This window comes from Schistocerca nitens, chromosome 1 (genome assembly GCF_023898315.1).
Source record: "Schistocerca nitens isolate TAMUIC-IGC-003100 chromosome 1, iqSchNite1.1, whole genome shotgun sequence".
Taxonomy (NCBI): domain Eukaryota; kingdom Metazoa; phylum Arthropoda; class Insecta; order Orthoptera; family Acrididae; genus Schistocerca; species Schistocerca nitens.
The window spans coordinates 110,020,349-110,040,052 of NC_064614.1; the positions used below are offsets into that span (position 1 = coordinate 110,020,349).

The window sequence follows — 19,704 nt, forward strand, 5'->3', positions numbered from 1 at the left end:
GCAAGTTAAATCTGAGAAATATAAAGATGTCACGAAGCTTGTCGTGATGTATCTGCCATGCTCACACATAGAATTTTATAATAAAACGATCTGTGACAGAACTTTCACAGATTCTACATACGTTCCATCTTTCTATCCTTTCACACAAGAGAATTGTTTTAGGGTATCCATTATTTTGTTGTTATAATTCTAAAACTGTTCATCACATTCAGCAACCTATAAAGTGCTGATAGGAGTTATTTCTTCAGTTACTTGTTTATTTTTTTGATGTTGGATTTAAAAAAAGAAGTTGTTTGGTGCAAGAGCGAGACACGTCCATTTTTTAAAAAATTCAGTAAACATTATAATGAATCTTTGTTTACCTATGTACTAAGATACAATGGTGTGCTGGAGGCCTAAATAAAGTTTGGGAAAAGACAAGACCCATTAATTTTTTTTACCAATTTGAAATTATCTAAACCTGACTGAACTGGTTGTTGCATCAATGCTTTCAATTACTCACTTCCAAAACAATCGGTGACGGACCTCAACATGGATATTTGGGCTATATCATGACAAACAGTTCGTCAGTAATGTCAGCAGTTTCATTATTAAGTGAGGACTTGGGGATGGGGAGTAGTTCCTCATTACGCTAAAAGGTACGTATCGTCTGTTATTGCAAGAAGTAATGTGGCTCTCGATAATAAAAATTAAAAATGCGATTGTTTTCAATGAGTGTGGTGCATGCGGGCTTTTAGATGTTGGGTCTCGGAATTCAAGAAGAAGTCGAAGAATCTTAGCAATAAAGTAGAAAACAGAATTGACAATGGTCTTCGTCGATTGATGAAGAATACCTTCTGGAGGATGATATATATATATACATCGCACTCGGTAACAAACTACTAGAACTTAGCTGTTAGCTTGCCTGTTCTAGTCTCAAAAAGAATCTAATAGCGAAAGCAACGAATGCATGAAATAACATAAAACATTAACATGTGTAGTTAAGAGTTGTAGAACTAAATGTTATAGTTACATTCGTCTAGTAACGGCTGGCATGTCTTCTTGTGGCAGGGGAGGAAATCTGTTCGAGTGCGGATATAAGAAGCCAAGACAAAACTGTTCGCAAAATGTAATGTAACTGCAGCAACGGCGGTAGATGTAGTGACAGTAGCAGTAGCAGCAGTCAAATAGATTGTAAAAGATGTGCAACACTCAACGTGCAGAGCTACATGACAACGCCGTGGTCCACAGAGTGTTCTCGCTGTTAGAGAGACAAATAGAAGAACACGCGGTAGCGAATTTTAGCTGCCCTGTAGAGTATTGGATACGCCTCACTGTCCTACGGAGACTGCTGTTAACTTGTTCTGCTAGTGTGTATTTCTTCCTGTTGGAGGCTTCTCCACGTATTAATCGAAAAAAGTACAGCTTAAATTTCACTTTTCAGTTTTGCCTCATTAACCGTTCTTTACATACAGTGTGTTTCAGGAGGAACGAAACATTTTAGAAGATGGTAGTATAGACGAATTGCAGAAAAAATGTCATATAACACGTGTCCACTTTTTTTTTCGAGTACAGGGATACAGCTGTTAGTATGTAACCCAAACAAACTTAAATCGCATACAAAGACGTTCACAGTTGATTTTCAAAAATTCCACGGCCAACTTCAAAGCACATTTGACTCCTCTTGATAAAACCACGTGTAGCTCTTTTGAGGTCGTCTTTGCGTTATTTTTTGAGGGCGGCAGTACTCATAATCCGAACGAAATCGGCTCTTGTGGTTACTTTTTCTTTGTAGACTTCGCAGCTCAAGCATCCACACAGGTGAAATCCGAAGGGGTAAGGTCGGGGACCTTGGTGGCCAAGAAACGTGCCCATATCTACCGTTGCAGCTTCCGCGGAATGTTAGGTTTAAATGATGTGTCACCTGACGACTGCAGGAGCCCTATCATGCTGAATGAACATACGCATTCTTGTAACCAAAGGAATCTCTTAGAATAATGCTGCAAGCTCGTTTTCAAGGAAGTGTAGATAACGGGGTCCCGTAAGACGATGCGGTTACACAACAGGCCCATTCAACTGATTGTCTATCAAACCGCATCACACATTTACAGAGGAGCATTCTTGAAAATGTGCCTCCACAATGGCATGTGGGTTTTCTATCGACCACTGATGTGAATTACGAGTGTTACTGATGCCGTCACGAGTGAAAGTGGCTTCATAATTGAAGAGTAAAAATGGGATTACCTGGCGATTATAAAGTATCCAGTGACAAAATTCCCATCGTCTGTCTTAAAGTCCTGCTCGAAGGTGTTGAATGAGCTGTTGATGATACGGAAGGAACCCGTGCATACGTAATGCCCGCCGTACTTTTGTATGTGGAACACCGATACGTGTAGAGATGGGTCGAACTCGTTGATTCCCGTGAACTACTTCATTCATTTCACTCTTTGCCGTGAAGCGTTCAAATGAAGTAGTTCGTTCTAGAAGTACGGAAGCCTGGCGAAGTTGCTCAGTTCGCCGCTCAGCCGCGGCTGCGCTCGCTTCGCCTCGCTCGTACAATAAAGCTTCGTAATACTTCATAATTTTACCAACAGATGGCCGAACTATGCAATAACGTGCACGTAACGTTTTACGCTCTTACAGCGTCTGAGTTAACTTAAATAGAGCATGGTAGAGGGGGACAAAGGAAAGATAAACAGAGGAGCCTGTCACGTATAAAGAAGGTATTACATTTAATCTTGCTCGACATTTTCTCATGAAGCGCCCAAAAAAGTCTTTATCTGCCAAATTAAACATTATTTGTTGTATTCATGGACTGAAAACTAGGGCTACCAACGAATTGCAGTCCAATTTTATGTTCCTTTTAAAACTTAATCCAAAATAGAATGAGTATGTTTACCACTGTCACAAAGTCTATATACCTACGTTAAGTAATTATTCAGAAGTTTTCCTGTAGATTTTATTTTTGTTGAGAGTAATAACCCTCCAGATTCAAAACGTAAACTGTCACCTGTAGTCACTGGTACGATTTCACGTAAAATCCCTCTTTCAGTGTTATTAACAAACCTCTTATTTTCATGTTGGCTGTGCGTGCTCACACAGCCAGCCTCTTTGTTTGTATCTTTAGTATTCATTTGTCTGCAAGCGCTGCCAACGGTAGGCTACCCGTAGACGCGAAGTTTAACTGCACAAATAGTCACGGGTAATGATGTCAGCACTGTAGGAAGCAGCTGACGCTACATTCTCTTCGCCCCTCACCTCCCCAGCCACTCGTAAACCTGTCGTTCCCCACAAACACCGCGCGATTCCTCGACAGGCAGTAGAGGGAGGACTGAAGTGAAGGGAGAAAGAGTGACGTAGCGCCGATGTAGTGGGAGAGGGGGAGGGGGAGAGAGTGAGTGAACTAGAAAAAAGTGTGGAGTGTGCTATCTGTGAAGAGTTTGAAGTACCAGTTCATTGAAATTGAGTGGTTAGTTCACACTTCACTGGAGTGAAGCGTTCATTTGAACGACTCATTCACGAGCTCCCCATCACTAGATACGTGGAAAAATTCTTCGTATGATTGTTGAAGGACTACGTTCTATCGACTGAACAATGACTTCTGCTTCATCCACAGTCCATTTGTTTACACGTTCAGAGAGAATACGAGTGCTGGGCACCGTACCTGTGTCACGCAGTGTATTGGACACACGAGTAAACACACTGCGGTTAGGAAATCGTATGCCGTATTCTCTGCAAGCAGCAGCAGGTTTCCCATTACAAAATCCGTACACAAATACAGTATCGGAATATTCAGCATGTGTAAATACGTGCGGCATGTTTACACGCTACAAGACAGTCGACGTGGGCAACAAATCACAGCCTGCCGAGCGCTTCTGGGCGCTACAGTCTGGAACTACCGCTACGGTCGCAGGTTCGAATCCTGCCTCGGGCATGGACGTGTGTGATGTCATTAGGTTCGTTAGGTTTAAGTAGTTCTAAGTTCTAGGGGACTGATGACCTCAGAAGTTAAGTCCCATAGTGCTCAGAGCCATTTGAACCATTGTTTGAGCAAATCACAGTGAAAACTTCAATGTAAACTAAAGCACAAGTTCACACTCTACTGCTGACATTTAATAAATACGCCCCTTAGCAACCCATAGCAACCGGTGTACCAACACATGAAACGAAAATGCATTGAAGTCAGCTGTATCTCTGTACTCAAAATCGGACACATGTTGTATGGCGTTTTTTATTGCAGTTCATATATATTACCACCTCCTAAAAAATTACCATTCCTACTGAAACATCCCGTATATTGTCATTTATTATGTGCTCCATTAATTACTGTACCGTCCTATTCTCCTTAATTTTTCCTATAGCAGTGTCGAAAAATATACTGTGTATCAATAACTCTTCTCAAATGTTACAAAACTATTTCAGGCAAAAAATTATCTCATTGCTCGTAGCAAAAAATCCAGGTTTTTGTACGGAGAAGCGGCCGTCAGAAAAATCGTGTTAACCCTAGAGGTCAGCTGTATGCCTACATTTTTATTAATTTTATTTTATTTTTATGGGTTATAATGGCTACTTTGTCCTATGCCTTATCTCAAACAATTAAAACCATTATCATCAGCTCTTCACATAGCATCCGTCATGAATAGATCTGTCATGAATTGTTTCGATTCTCCTACTTTCCCACACAGTGGAGTTACTGCTCGCTACTGGTCCAAGTCTTTCCTCGATTTCATTTAGGAACTTCCATAAGAAGTTTTCGTGCCAACGGCCTTGCCTCAGTGGTAACACAGGTTCCCGTGAGGTCACCGAAGTTAAGCGCTGTCGGGCTGGTCTAGCACTTGGATGGGTGACCATCCGGTCTGCCGAGCGCTGTTGGCAAGTGGCGTGCACTCAGCCCTTGTGAGGCAAACTGAGGAGCTACTTGACTGAGAAGTAGCGGCTCCGGTCTCGGAAACTGACATACGGCAGGGAGAGCGGTGTGCTAACCACATGCCCCACCATATCCGCATCCAGTGACGCATGTCGGCTGAGGATGACACGGCGGCCAGTCGGTACCGTTGGGCCTTCATGGCCTGTTCCGGAGGAGTTTAGTTTTAGTTTTTTATAAGAAGTTCTCGGTCTCTTTGCTGCGTCAAATTCGTTCAACAGAGAGAGCCTCGCCTGTTCACGAAAGTCAGTCTTAGCCCCTGGCGACAATGACGGAGGCAATCACGGAAAACTTGGCATTTTATGCGAATTTGACGTGGTACGCAAACTGAGAACATTTCATGTAAGGAATTAATCACGAAAGACTTCGTAGCTATATTAATTTATGAACTAACCTTTTTTTCACGTTTACTCTTCTTTGCTGCCTCATTTGCTTAATGTGGGAGCTCTATCCATGGGACAATTAAATTTGCTTCACTTGAGTAAGCCTTCACTTTGCAAATATAATTATCTACACTCCTGGAAATTGAAATAAGAACACCGTGAATTCATTGTCCCAGGAAGGGGAAACTTTATTGACACATTCCTGGGGTCAGATACATCACATGATCACACTGACAGAACCACAGGCACATAGACACAGGCAACAGAGCATGCACAATGTCGGCACTAGTACAGTGTATATCCACCTTTCGCAGCAATGCAGGCTGCTATTCTCCCATGGAGACGATCGTAGAGATGCTGGATGTAGTCCTGTGGAACGGCTTGCCATGCCATTTCCACCTGGCGCCTCAGATGGACCAGCGTTCGTGCTGGACGTGCAGACCGCGTGAGACGACGCTTCATCCAGTCCCAAACATGCTCAATGGGGGACAGATCCGGAGATCTTGCTGGCCAGGGTAGTTGACTTACACCTTCTAGAGCACGTTGGGTGGCACGGGATACATGCGGACGTGCATTGTCCTGTTGGAACAGCAAGTTCCCTTGCCGGTCTAGGAATGGTAGAACGACGGGTTCGATGACGGTTTGGATGTACCGTGCACTATTCAGTGTCCCCTCGACGATCACCAGTGGTGTACGGCCAGTGTAGGAGATCGCTCCCCACACCATGATGCCGGGTGTTGGCCCTGTGTGCCTCGGTCGTATGCAGTCCTGATTGTGGCGCTCACCTGCACGGCGCCAAACACGCATACGACCATCATTGGCACCAAGGCAGAAGCGACTCTCATCGCTGAAGACGACACGTCTCCATTCGTCCCTCCATTCACGCCTGTCGCGACACCACTGGAGGCGGGCTGCACGATGTTGGGGCGTGAGCGGAAGACGGCCTAACGGTGTGCGGGACCGTAGCCCAGCTTCATGGAGACGGTTGCGAATGGTCCTCGCCGATACCCCAGGAGCAACAGTGTCCCTAATTTGCTGGGAAGTGGCGGTGCGGTCCCCTACGGCACTGCGTAGGATCCTACGGTCTTGGCGTGCATCCGTGCGTCGCTGCGGTCCGGTCCCAGGTCGACGGGCACGTGCACCTTCCGCCGACCACTGGCGACAACATCGATGTACTGTGGAGACCTCACGCCCCACGTGTTGAGCAATTCGGCGGTACGTCCACCCGGCCTCCCGCATGCCCACTATACGCCCTCGCTCAAAGTCCGTCAGCTGCACATACGGTTCACGTCCACGCTGTCGCGGCATGCTACCAGTGTTAAAGACTGCGATGGAGCTCCGTATGCCACGGCAAACTGGCCGACACTGACGGCGGCGGTGCACAAGTGCTGCGCAGCTAGCGCCATTCGACGGCCAACACCGCGGTTCCTGGTGTGTCCGCTGTGCCGTGCGTGTGATCATTGCTTGTACAGCCGTCTCGCAGTGTCCGGAGCAAGCATGGTGGGTCTGACACACCGGTGTCAATGTGTTCTTTTTTCCATTTCCAGGAGTGTATTTCTTATCAGTGTATAATCTATTCTTTTTTCCTTCGTCCCCTACTTCCTGAGTGTTGTTTCTCGTCATGTTCAGTATTCTGTGTAAGAGTGCGTGCATTTACTTCAATGACACAAATTGTTTGTGAAAGGGCGACAGCAGCCCGCATTGCAAATCTGTTCTTTGGGTTGCATATATGTAGGTGCGAACTGCTTCGTTGCAACAGTATAGAGCGAATGATTTGTCTACGTGTTCTGACACTCTTTTCCTTTAGTGCAAGTATGACACGGCACCTATTACGAATCGAAACTTGGAGAAGTGCTCTTTCCTCTGCTATGTGTCATTTTGTATGTCTTATTGTTCTCGCACGGTCGTCTTATGAAAATGTAGATAATCCTCTGCGTGTCCCACTGGTATTTTGACATGAGACCTAAAACTTCTATTGGTAATGCCACAAATAATCATCATATATTTTTACTAAAGATAGATATTTCCAGAAAGGCACTTGAATCGTATTGATGACTAAAAATATTTGAAATTTCGGTAGATTATTCCAAATGACAAGCTTGTTATTATTAAATGCAAATTTCAGTTTGTAATGTGACAGTCAACACCCATCCTCCTACTTGTCATTGGATTTTTGTTCTAATGTCCTTCTTCCTCTTAACACATCGTGTGCTCATTCTTCTCGTTCTGCAGTTAGTAGATGCCCCCCGCCACCCATAGATTTGTAAGCAGCACTTGGTCGTTCAGTATTTCTGTCTCGTTTGCCAATCGCATCTTTCTTTGCTAACGTAAACATTTGCTGTGCAAGTGGGATAAGAAAAACAAGAAAAATCAATCGACGGAATTTTCTTTTGGAGACACATCTAGTGAGCTTAAGGTTAACAGTGAAACTTGAAGGCAGCAGAATCTATAGATACAACACCAGCTACAGATACAATCTGTAATTATAAGAATTCTTCAAACAGGTATCAGGCTTCGTTTTACCAGTGAGACATATGCAGTAATTTCCCACTGGTTATCCACGATCGTTCCCTTGAAAGGACGCAACCGAGTTCCTTTCCGATTCTTCCTCATGCTAAGCTCTCACTCCACCTCTAATGACCACTACATCCACGGGATGTTGATCTTTCTTCCTTTGATGCCTATTTGGTTCTGGCTGCCACAGCCCTACATGTTATACATCGCCATGTCATCTTACCACACTGCTTGTCGCTTTTGCATTCATTTTACAGTAATTATCCATCAGCACAGACGGAATCCACAGTCAAGCGTTTAATACACTACTTGCCATTAAAATTGTTACATCATGAAGATGACGTGCTACAGACGCGAACTTTAACCGACAGGAAGAAGATGCTGTGATATGCAAATCGTTAGTTTTTCAGAGCATTCACACAAGTTTGGCGCCTGTGGCGACACCTACAACGTGCTGACATGAGGAAGGTTTCCAACCGATTTCGCATACACAAACAGCAGTTGACCGGCGTTGCCTGCTGAAACGTTGTTGTGATGCCTCGTGTAAGGAGAAGAAATGCGTACCATCACGTTTCCGACTTTGATAAAGGTCGGATTATAGCCTATAGCGATTGCGGTTAATCGTATCGCGACATTGCTTCTCGCGTTGGTCGAGATCCAATGACTGTAAGCAGAATATGGAATCGGTGGGTTCAGGAGGGTAATACGGAACGCCGTGCTGGATCCCAACGACCTCGTATCACTAGCAGTCGAGATGACAGGCATCTTAACGGATCGTGCAGCCACGTCTCAACAGATTCAACAGATGTTTGCAAGACAACAACCATATGCACGAACAGTTCGACGACGTTTACAGCAGCATTGACCATCAGCTCGAAGACCATGGCTGCCGTTACCCTTGACGCTGCACCACAGACAGGAACGCCTGCGATGGTGTACTCAACGATGAACCTGGGTGCACGAATGGCAAAACGTCATTTTTTCGGATAAATCCAAGTTCTGTTTACAGCATCATGATGGACGCATACGTGTTTGGCGTCATCGCGGTGAACACACATTGGATGCGTGTATTCGTCATCGCCATAGTGGCATATCACCCGACACGTCTCGGTCACCTCTTGTTCGCATTGACGGCACTTTGAACAGTGGACGTTACATTTCATAAGTTACGACCAGGCCGGCCGCGGTAGTCTCGCGGTTCTAGGCGCGCAGTCCGGAACCGTGCGACTGCTACGGTCGCAGGTTCGAATCCTGCGGCCGGCCGGTGTGGCCGTGCGGTTGAAGGCGCTTCAGTCTGGAACCGCGTGACCGCTACTGTCGCAGGATCGAATCCTGCCTCGGGCATGGATGTGTGTGATGTCCTTAGGTTAGTTAGGTTTACTTAGTTCTAAGTCCTAGGCGACTGATGACCTCATAAGTCGCATAGTGCTCAGAGCCATTTTTCGAATCCTGCCTCGGGCATGGATGTGTGTGATGTCCTTAGGTTAGTTAGGTTTAAGTAGTTCTAAGTTCTAGGGGACTGATGACCACAGCAGTTGAGTCCCATAGTGCTCAGAGCCATTTGAACCATTTTTGTTACGACTCGTGGCTCTTCCCTTCATTCGATCACTGCGAAACCCTACATTTCAGAAGGATAATGCACGACCGAATGTTGCAGGTCCTGTACGGCCCTTTCTCGATACAGAAAATGTTCGACTGCTGCCCTGGCCAGCACATTCTCCAGATCTCTCACCAATTGAAAACATCTGGTCAGTGGTGGCCGAGCAACTGGCTCGTCACAATACGCCAGTCACTACTCTTGATGAACTGTGGTATCGTGTTGAAGCTGCATGGGCAGCTGTACATGTACACGCCATCCAAGCTCTGTTTGACTCAATGCCCAGGCGTATCAAAGCCGTTATTACCGCCAGAGGTGGTTGTTCTGTGTACTGATTTTTCAGTATCTATGCGCCCAAATTGCGTGAAAATGTAATCACATGTCAGTTCTAGTATAATATGTTTGTCCAATGAATACCCGTTTATCATTTGCATTTCTTCTTGGTGTAGCAATTTTAATGGCCAGTAGTGTAGAGTGTGTAAGTATCTCTTACAGTATACGAAATTGTGCACACATACCACTTGTTCCCCCAGGAGGAGCTGTGCCTGCGGTATAGAGTCCGTAACTCATGGCAAAAACGGGAAAAGATGACGTTAAAGAGGGGAAAAAAGTTGTGGACCGGTCCGTATCAGCGCGGCAGTATGGGAATATGGGTGGACGGCGGGTATTTTTTACGAGCGCCGCTGTGGGGCGGCGCAGCCATTAAGCGGCGTTATCTGCGAACGCGCTGACCGCCGCCGGCCACCAGATAGGTCCACTGCGGTCAGCCGCGGCCGCGTCCTGGCGCGGTCGCCAGATGCTGATGCAGATACTGCGCTGACCGGCAGTGACGCTGCGCTCGAATCTGTACTCTGCGCTGCTGGCCAGCTACTGATACATTTTTTTTTCCTCTTGCAGTTTCTGTTTGTGTAAACTACAAGAGCGTACGGGTGAGCCCTACTCACGAAGTTTCGGATGTTGTGCAGGTATGCTTTCTGGGTATTTTGGTATAATGGACCCGTAGTCACCAGTCGATGAAATTCAGGTTCACTTTGTTTAATGAACGATGGTTTTTGGATGCTCAGACTGTGCATGTGGTGTACTGACGGTCACAATGGCGAGAGAGGGTCACATTTTGCGTTGCTTACATATCTACCGTCCACAACCCTTTGCTGACGTTGAGTTCACATGTAATGTTTCGACAGACTCTGTGAAATATCAGGCTTTATGTCAAGGACAGACGGTTATCAGATAACTCAAATTCGATTTCTTTGTGAACAACATACCTTTCACAGTATGTTACACTGGAGCGCCAAAGGAAATGGTATAGGCATTCGTATTTAAATACAAACGTATGTAAACAGGCAGGATACAGCGTTGCCCTCGGGATCGCCCACAGTGTAAGACGGCGGAGTTGTGAGGGGAGTGCGGGGAGAGGAGGAACCAACCTTTGACTGCCGAGGGGTGAGGAATCGTTGGGGGGGGGGGGGACACAAGGCACGTCTATCAGTTGCAGTGCTGGCACTACAAATTGCGCGTGATGCTTACACGAAAGCTGTCGAAAGGCTTGGAAGTAAAACTCGCTTCAAATGTTGTTCGTAAACGAAACTGAAATCGTCATGTACATTAAAATATATATATATATATATATATATATATATATATATATATATATATATATATATATATATAAATGAATGTATGTATGTTTGTCTACTATGCGCTTTGCAGTGCTGACACTACATATTGCGCGTCATGCTTACACGAAAGCTGTCGAAAGGCTTGGAAGTAAAACTCGCTTCAAATGTTGTTCGTAAACGAAACTGAAATCGTCATGTACATTAAAATCTATATATGTATAAATGAATATATGTATGTTTGTCTACTATGCGCTTTGCAGTGCTGACACTACATATTGCGCGTCATGCTTACACGAAAGCTGTCGAAAGGCTTGGAAGTAAAACTCGCTTCAAATGTTGTTCGTAAACGAAACTGAAATCGTCATGTACATTAATATATATATATATATATATATATATATATATATATATATATATATATGTGTGTGTGTGTGTGTGTGTGTGTGTGTGTGTGTGTGTGTGTTTGACTACTATGCGCTCACAAACCATTCATCCGATTGCAATACGGTAGCAAGGAAAAATGAAATATAAGGTAATTCGGACGAAATAGGGGGCTCCTTCAAAGTGATCGCGAACAAAATATCTGAAATGGAAACTCACTTTTTCTTGCCAAGCGTTTGTGGTGATAGGCGAGGATGATTCTTGGAAAACTGTTTGAATCTTCCAATGCTACGCACGCTTTGTCCTGTGTATGTAGCAGCTCTCACTGAAGATTTGTAAATGGGGTGAAGCAATTTTTTCTGCTCCCTTTCCCTTTCACAGCATTCAATCACACGCAATATAATTTTGCGACCATCGCCACGTAATACTGGTTTCCTTCTAACCGTAGGCCTACCGGTAGGGGTTGTTGGCGACTCCCAAGGTGGACCAGCAACTGCCTCTTCACTCATTTTGATAATGTTTAGCCCAACTGCACAGTAAAAACACGCAGAACAGTACAGCGCAAAACAATAACGAAGCAGACGACAATGGCTACCTTGTATAACACAGTCAGCTACGTAATGTTGGCAGCAGTCGAAACTGCGTGCCTACCGAAGCCTCCCGACGTTTACCGACTTCTACTGATTCAGGACTAGGGAGAGGTCTGCCATCTAAAAGTTTACACACTGTATATAAAAGTTCTGACGCAGTTGTTGCCGACCGGGGTGGCCGAGCGGTTACGTATTCTTAAGCTCAGTAAAGGGACCATACCTTAACTATGAACCGGCCGCTGTGGCCGAGCGGTTCTAGGCGCTACAGTCTGGAACCGCGCGACCGCTACGGTCGCAGGTTCGAATCCTGCCTCGGGCGTTGATGTGTGTGATGTCCTTAGGTTATTCAGGTTTAAGTAGTTCTAAGTTCTAGGGGACTGATGACCTTAGAAGTTGAGTCCCATAGTGCTCAGAGCCATTTGAACGACGCAGTTGTTAGACCAGTTGGTGCTGCTACAGTGGAATCCGGTAAAACATCAAATCTCCAACATCGCTGCGGCCAGAAAAATATCCTGCAAGAACGGGACCAACGACGACTGAAGAGAATCGTTCAAAATGACACAAGTGCAACCCTACCGCAAATTGATGCAGATTTCAATGCTAGGCCATCAACAAGTCTCAGCGTGGAAACCATTCAACGAAACACCATCGATATGGGCTTTCGGAGCCGAAGACCCACTCATGTACCATTGATGACTGCACGACACAAAACTTTACGCCTCTCCTGCGCCCGTCAACACCGACATTGGACTGTTGATGACTGGAAACATGTTGCCTAGTCGGCATGTTAGCAGGGGAATGTTCAAGCTGGTGGAGGCTCTTTAATGGTGTGGGACGTGTGCAGTTGGAGTGATATGGGACCCCTGATACGTCTATATACGACTGTGGTAGATGACACGTACGTAAGCGTCGTTTCTGATCATCTGCATCCATTCGTTTCCATTGTGCATTTCGACGGACTTTGGCAATTCCAGCAGGACAATGGGAGACGCCAAACGTCCAGAATTTCTACAGAGTGGATCCAGCAAAACTCTTCCGAGTTTAAACACTTCCGCTGGCCTCCAAACTTCCCAGACATGAACATTATTGAGCGTATCTGGGATGCCTTGCAACGTGCTTTTGAGAAGAGATCTCCACCCACTCGTACTCTTAACGGATTTATGGACAGCCCTGAAGGATTCAAGGTGTCAGTTCCCTCCAGCACTACTTCAGACATTAGTCGACTCCAGGCCACGTCGTGTTTCGACTACCAGATTCTTTGGCTCTTCAGTGTATTATCTTTGAGACACATAACATAGTGGCTTATTCATCACGCAATCTTAATGCAAAGATGCTTTATCACTCGCCATGAAACTTTTCAAAAACATTCTATATAGTCTGTATGTATTGGAAAGGATGTAGCAATATATGATCTGAATAAAAACAAACGCAATACACTACCTGTTACATCTCGGTGGCAGTATGAGCAAACTCATTAGTATGACGTTGCCCCCCGTCAGACGTGGATGCACGCTCTTGTTCGATTGAAAACGGTATCGTAAAGTCGTACAGCTATTGTAACTGTTCGTCGTATTCTATATAGTGGCGCTGGTATGGAGTTGACTTCTGAGCTGGTGGCACACATTTTCAATCTAGGGCACATCGTTGGATCTTGCCGGTCACAAAAGTCCCTCAAGATCACGTGGAATTGATACAGTGACGTGCCATGTGTGGACGAGCTTGAAGGTAACACTTGAGGACACAGGATGGCCAAGGCGTACCGTTCTACCGGCAGAGTTTCCTCAGTCACTAACGTATGTGGTTGTGACTGATGACTCCCCACACCATGACTCCACCGGACGAGGTGGCGCAGAGGTTAGCGCACTGGACTCCCATTCAGGAGGACGACGGTTCGAAGCAACATCCGTCCATCCTGATTTAGGTTTTCCGTGATTTCCCTAAATGCTGGGAAGGTCCTTTTGAAAAGGCACGGCCGACCTCCTTCTCCATCTTTCCCTAGCCCGATGGGACCGATGACCTCGCTGTTTGATCCCCTCACAGAAATCACCCAACCAACCATGACTCTTGGAGTAAACCTGCTGTGCCTCACAACATTCGAAGAATGGAACCTCTCCCTAGGCGACCGCCATACTGCTGACGATGGTCATCCGTGGGTAGCGCAGATACGCAATTCATCACTGAACACCGTGCGATCCCATTCGCCATTCATCAGTGGTTCACTCTTTCCGGTCCCTTCACCACTCCAAACGCAGCCTATGCATGGAATGGTATCTCCATATTCCAAGTGCAACTAGTCACCCAAAAATGGCCCGAGATGACACAGAATAATGCAGGGAATTCTTTACTTGATGGCTGGCTCAGATGTGTAGTGTTTACGTTGGTTGGTTGTTGTTTATGCGCTCTCAGCGCTGAGGTTATCAATGTGTAGTGTTTACGATGAGCTTGGTGCACAATACGGCGGTCCTCACTTGTGGTGGTCAGACGTTGTCTACCGGAATCTTGACGTGGAATGTGCCTGTCTATACCTTCCCACACAGTCCAAGACATCGGGGTCTAGTGGCTAGAGTTGCTGCCTCTGAATCACGGGGTCCCAGGTTCGATTCCCGGCCGCATTGGGGATTTTCTCCGCCCGTGGACTGGATATTTGTGTTGTCCTCATCGTCTCACCCTCATTCGGAAAGTGACGAGATTGGATTGTGTGCAGATTAGGAATTTGTACGGGCGCTGATGACTGCGCAGTTGAGCGCCCCGCAAACCAAACATCGGCATCGTCATCATCATCATCATCATCATCATAATTAACACCATCACCCAAGGCATCGGTCCACTGTCACCTGATTGCCCCACAAAACAGGATATTACACAAATTGAGCAGTCAGCCAACTGGACGCCCACATTGAGATTCCTTTAAAATTTTGCCAGGAGCTGCTACCGCTGTCTTCCACGTGCGATTGGAATCTCTGTGTCCTCGGCAGGAATCACTTAACATATCACGCTGCTCACTATGCCGACACCTCAGTCGAACGACTGTAATGCAATTTTGGTGGCCGTTCTACCTACCACAGAGAAAAAAAAACTCTTAATCCTTTACGTATATTAAATTACACTGACATCCGACTATTTCTTCTGGGTACTTAAATTCTTTTCGTCAGGTAGTGTATTATTATCGTGTACCACAAATTGAGCCGTAAACTGTTTCGACTTCTTAGAAGGTCATTATTAGATTATTTGAATACGTTAGATGATAACTCATCAAAGAATGGCTCACAAGTTGTGAATGGCGAACTTTAACTGTGTTTTAAATTAACAGTGTATATGGGTATTATTGTATTCACCAAATGCACTTGGCGTCAAACTATAAACATGCCAGGAAGACAGTCTTCTATCACCAAATGGTTACTTCATTTTAATAATTACATGGCTGTTTTAAAGGTTCTATGGAGAAATGAAGTTGGTTTACATTCTTAAAAGGTTCTCCGTCAGCACAGCTTGTCACCAAACCACGCCTACCGCATCATTTCGCCAAATATTAGCGATGTACAGTGGAACGTACTTTCAGGCAATCTTCTGGAGACGTGATATGTCACTCCCAGTGCGCCGATTTCATCTGCAACGGAAACCTATTCTTAACTTGCAGCTGCCGAGAACGGCTCGAACGTGAAAATGAAACTAAAGGAATAAGGAAATCCTGTATGCTTCTTATGAAGTTATTTGCAAAGTCGTCATGGACACTATATGTACAATCTGATTTGGAAAATATATTTTTAAACCGAAGTTTTCCTTTTCCTTTCCTTTCCTTTTCGTCGAGGATTATTTCGGTTTATTTGCAGTGTAAGTAATGAAAAATACGGAAAATAAAAAGAAAAATTTTCCCACGTCCTCCGAATCACCGTTCTGTATTCTTTCCGCTGTGCCCAACCGCTGCCCGGTCGAACGCTCCCATCGAGGAAAAATCCATGGCAGTATTGGGAAAAAACCTGGGCCCTCCGCATAGCCGTCGGAGTAACTCAGAAGACACAAGAAACAAAATGAAAACTTGAAAAATTTAGTAGTATCAAAATTCATAAAAGCACTGGTTGCATATTATACCCATATAAACCAGAATATAACGGATAGTTATAATTAAAATCCAGCAACTCACAGACGTCCAGTAGAGCCATGACTATTGCACTGCAGCGAAGCTTGGTACCTATGCTAATGCATTAATGCGGAACCGATTTACGCTGGAAAAAAATTAGTTCCAGTTTTGGCCGCCAGATGTAAATATGGCGCTGTACAGATTCTCCAGTGCTCCTACTGAATAAACTGCGTAAGCGGTTGTTGACAACACAATGAACTTGTTTGCCCTTTCCTGTCCCACATCCCATTCCTAAACCATTACATATGGAAGCATTTCAGTATGTCTGTCTTGCATTCACAGCGCCAGATTTGCATCTGGTGGCCGAAATTAAGAATCAATTTGTTTCCAGCGCAAATCCATTTCGCATTAATGCATTACAATCTTGACCAAGTTTCGTGTCATACTATAGTTCCAGGCCACACTGGACCTTTGTAATTAGATGCACTTTAATTATAACCATCCAACACTTATTGCATGCGAAAACTAAGGAATTACAAGCGCAGGTTTATATGAACTTATATTTTGCCTCGGTGTGAGCAGCCGGTTCCCAATGTTTGTAGAAGTACTTGTGGTGCACTCTACATTGTTCAAACTCGCTATAAGCTAGGGCTTTCAGCTCGTAAACTAGCACCAGTGACAGCGCAGCTTTCGTCACCAAGGCCACAGTGAGCGCAGCGGCGCGTGCTGGCGGCAGGCGCCCAAGTGCCACACATCACGCTGCCCCCGCCTCGCGAGTGTTTTGTTCGTTACCCACTTGTTTACGGCCCGAGCGCTCCCGTGCGACGCCGCACACACTCCAGGCTGTCGCGCGCCAGGCGCTGCAGCCCTGTGCTACAACGGCGGCCGCGCCGGCCAATGGGCGCGCGCGCTCGGCTCTGACGTCAGCGGCAGCTGGCCAGTGACCAGGCGCATGATTGATGACGTCACTAACTGCGCGCGCGCTATGTAGCGCCGGCCGTGCCGCGAAATTGCCCCGCTGCGAGGGGAGGGCCGCTTCATTAGCCGGCGGCCTGTCGCGCGACGTAAAACTGCTTCTGCGACCCGCTCGGCTCAGCTCTGCCGGATCGCCCGAATATGTCGCCAGCCGGGCCTTTTAGTACTCGCTCCTCATAACTGTTCCCCCTGGACGATAGGGGAAAAAAATTCCGCGTCGTTCTTCGTAGCTGCCGCTTGGACCTGGACACGGTCTCCCTGCTCTCTCCCTCTTTCTCTCCTTTCTGCTTGTTTTTGGCCGTTTAGTTTACTTGTGTGCGAACGGCTCTGCCACTATCAGCACTCTGCGGAAATTGGGAGGCCAGGCGGTCATGTCATCTGCAGCTGGCATCGTTCCTGGAGCTAATGTGCCGTACGTTCCTGAGAGCTTATTAGCCAGGGGCATCAGACACAGTCGCGTCGCGCTCCCGCTGAATTTCGCCCGTCGCTTTGACAGACCGGAGACCATTACAGGACACGATAAACGTTATCTCTGTGAACTCGCAACCGCGTACCAGAATTTTTGAAGCATTTTCTACTCTCAGACGTACCTCCGAATTGGTATTCCAGGGAAGGGCGCAATAGTTTTAAGGGACGATGTACAGCCTGTGTCAGCTAAGCTCCAGTTACAACTTATTCATCTCCCAGTATTAACGTCTGGTAGTTCTGCTGCTCCATCAAGGATAGAATGGAGTGACATCGTAACGACGTTACGTTTTCACCCACTAGATCCTAGTGACTACAGGATACGCGACAATATAGCGAATAGTTTCAGACGAAAAATAAGAAATATAACCCATTCTAAAGTCTCACAATATGATCTACGAGATCTGCATACCGCTGTGAAGTGCGTGGCAGAGAGTACTTCCCATTATATTACGGCTTCCTCCTGTTCCATCCACGTATGGAGCGCGGGGAGTATGACCGTTTAAACCCCAGTCTGGACGCTGTAAATAGTCTACTCCCCACTTCACTGTTCTACGGTAGCGATACATCGATTATTCCTAGATTTATCGCTTTGTGTTGGTTCTTACAACTTTCTAGCTCAGCTTTCACGGAAAAGTTTGCGTCCGTCTTCAAGAGTTTGCCAGTTCAGTTGTTTCACCACTGCCGAGACGTTCTCCTATGAGTCAGAAAGATTTTATGATCATCCATGGTGCTCAATATATCGTGTTATTCCTATCTCGTAAGGGCCCAACACCCATCGCCAATATCTTAGGATAAGTCTCGTGAGTGCTCTGTAAGCAGTCTCCTTTGTAGACTGATTCCATTTCCCTATTATCCTACAAACGAACTGACGTCCAGATTCTGACTGCACAGTTAGTTACACCCAGGAGTTTGTATGAACCGACCGATTCCACCTCTGACCCTTACGTATTTTAGTCACAGGATACTAGGCGCTTTTTAGTTTTGTGAAGTGCATAATTACGTTTCCGAAAATTTAAATCTAGTTGATAACCTTTTGCACAACTCTGAAATATTGTCAAAACCTGACTGAATATATGTGCAGGTTGATGGCAGTTACTATGTTAGTACTTGGGTCGTAGTGCAGGGCTCCAATGAAGAAGTACCTTCAAGAAATACAAACAAATGGAAGTCCCTCAGATTGAAAAAAAAAAGTTGCTTCAGAGTAGATAAAACGTGGCACTAACACTTTAAGATGAAAATTAGGAGTGTTACATATTATAAAAAAAATTCTGTGAAAGCGGAAAACTAAGATAGAAAACTAAACTAGACAAATTAGGAACGGCCTTGGCAAGATGAACGAGAAAATCAGTGCTCAATGTATAGTTTTCGTACTGGCGTCTCTATAGCAGTTGTCGACAGATCGGTGAATAAAATGAAATTGAAACTTGCACAATACCGGCAATGCATAGACTGAACAAGTCAAATACTTTTTCTCCCCGTTAATACTGCAAGCGGCTATTGCAGTCCGTGCATGAGGGAGAGGTTGATCCTGAAATGCTTGAAAATGAGCGGTTATGTACGCTAAATGTGAATATTAGTACTAATGGAACATTGTAGGTTCCACCTTCTTACCCTATTTTTACAGCGACTCAAGTATGGGCGTTGATTTCAAATGTTATCAACTGCACTGTACAGTAAATACATTTGGATATAGACAGTGTTTTACGTTACCTTATGTGTTAATATGTTAGAAACTCTAAAAGAGCAAAATATAATGTACTGAATTCACCGGACTTGAAATTTAAGAAGTTGCTTTTTGCTAAATGTCCGAACATTAAATTAAAAAATCTCCGCTGTCATACTCGGACCATTTTTTCATATTCATGCGAAACACTTCTTTCCAGACATTAATGTGACGCAACGTCCAACAGGTAAAAAAAGTAATAGAGTTCTATTATTTACTTTTTCTTTGATTTTAAATATCTTAGTTCTTTCTGGAGCTCTCGAGGGAAGAAAGGTAGTAGTCATATCCAAACTTTCACTTTTGGCATGCATTGGTTAGATACCACGAAGCATTCATGAAATATTAAGAGTGTTCACATCAGACTAAGATATTGGGGAGGTGGGGGGGGGGGGGAGACGAGAAAAAGTCTGAGCCAACCACGCACTTGTTCTTCAGCCTTTGGTTTACAAACTGAAAAAAAACCAGTGACGAAT

At 45.3% G+C, this 19,704-nt stretch overlaps 1 protein-coding gene and 1 pseudogene across 1 annotated transcript in view; both read left to right on the forward strand.

Moving 5' to 3' along the window:
- LOC126253606 (RNA-binding protein Musashi homolog Rbp6) overlaps positions 1-19,704 on the forward strand; it is a 1,376,810-nt gene that overhangs the window by 1,073,541 nt on the left and 283,565 nt on the right. The gene's annotated exons all lie outside the window — the stretch shown is intronic.
- LOC126209097 (5S ribosomal RNA) lies at positions 4,737-4,854 on the forward strand (annotated as a pseudogene).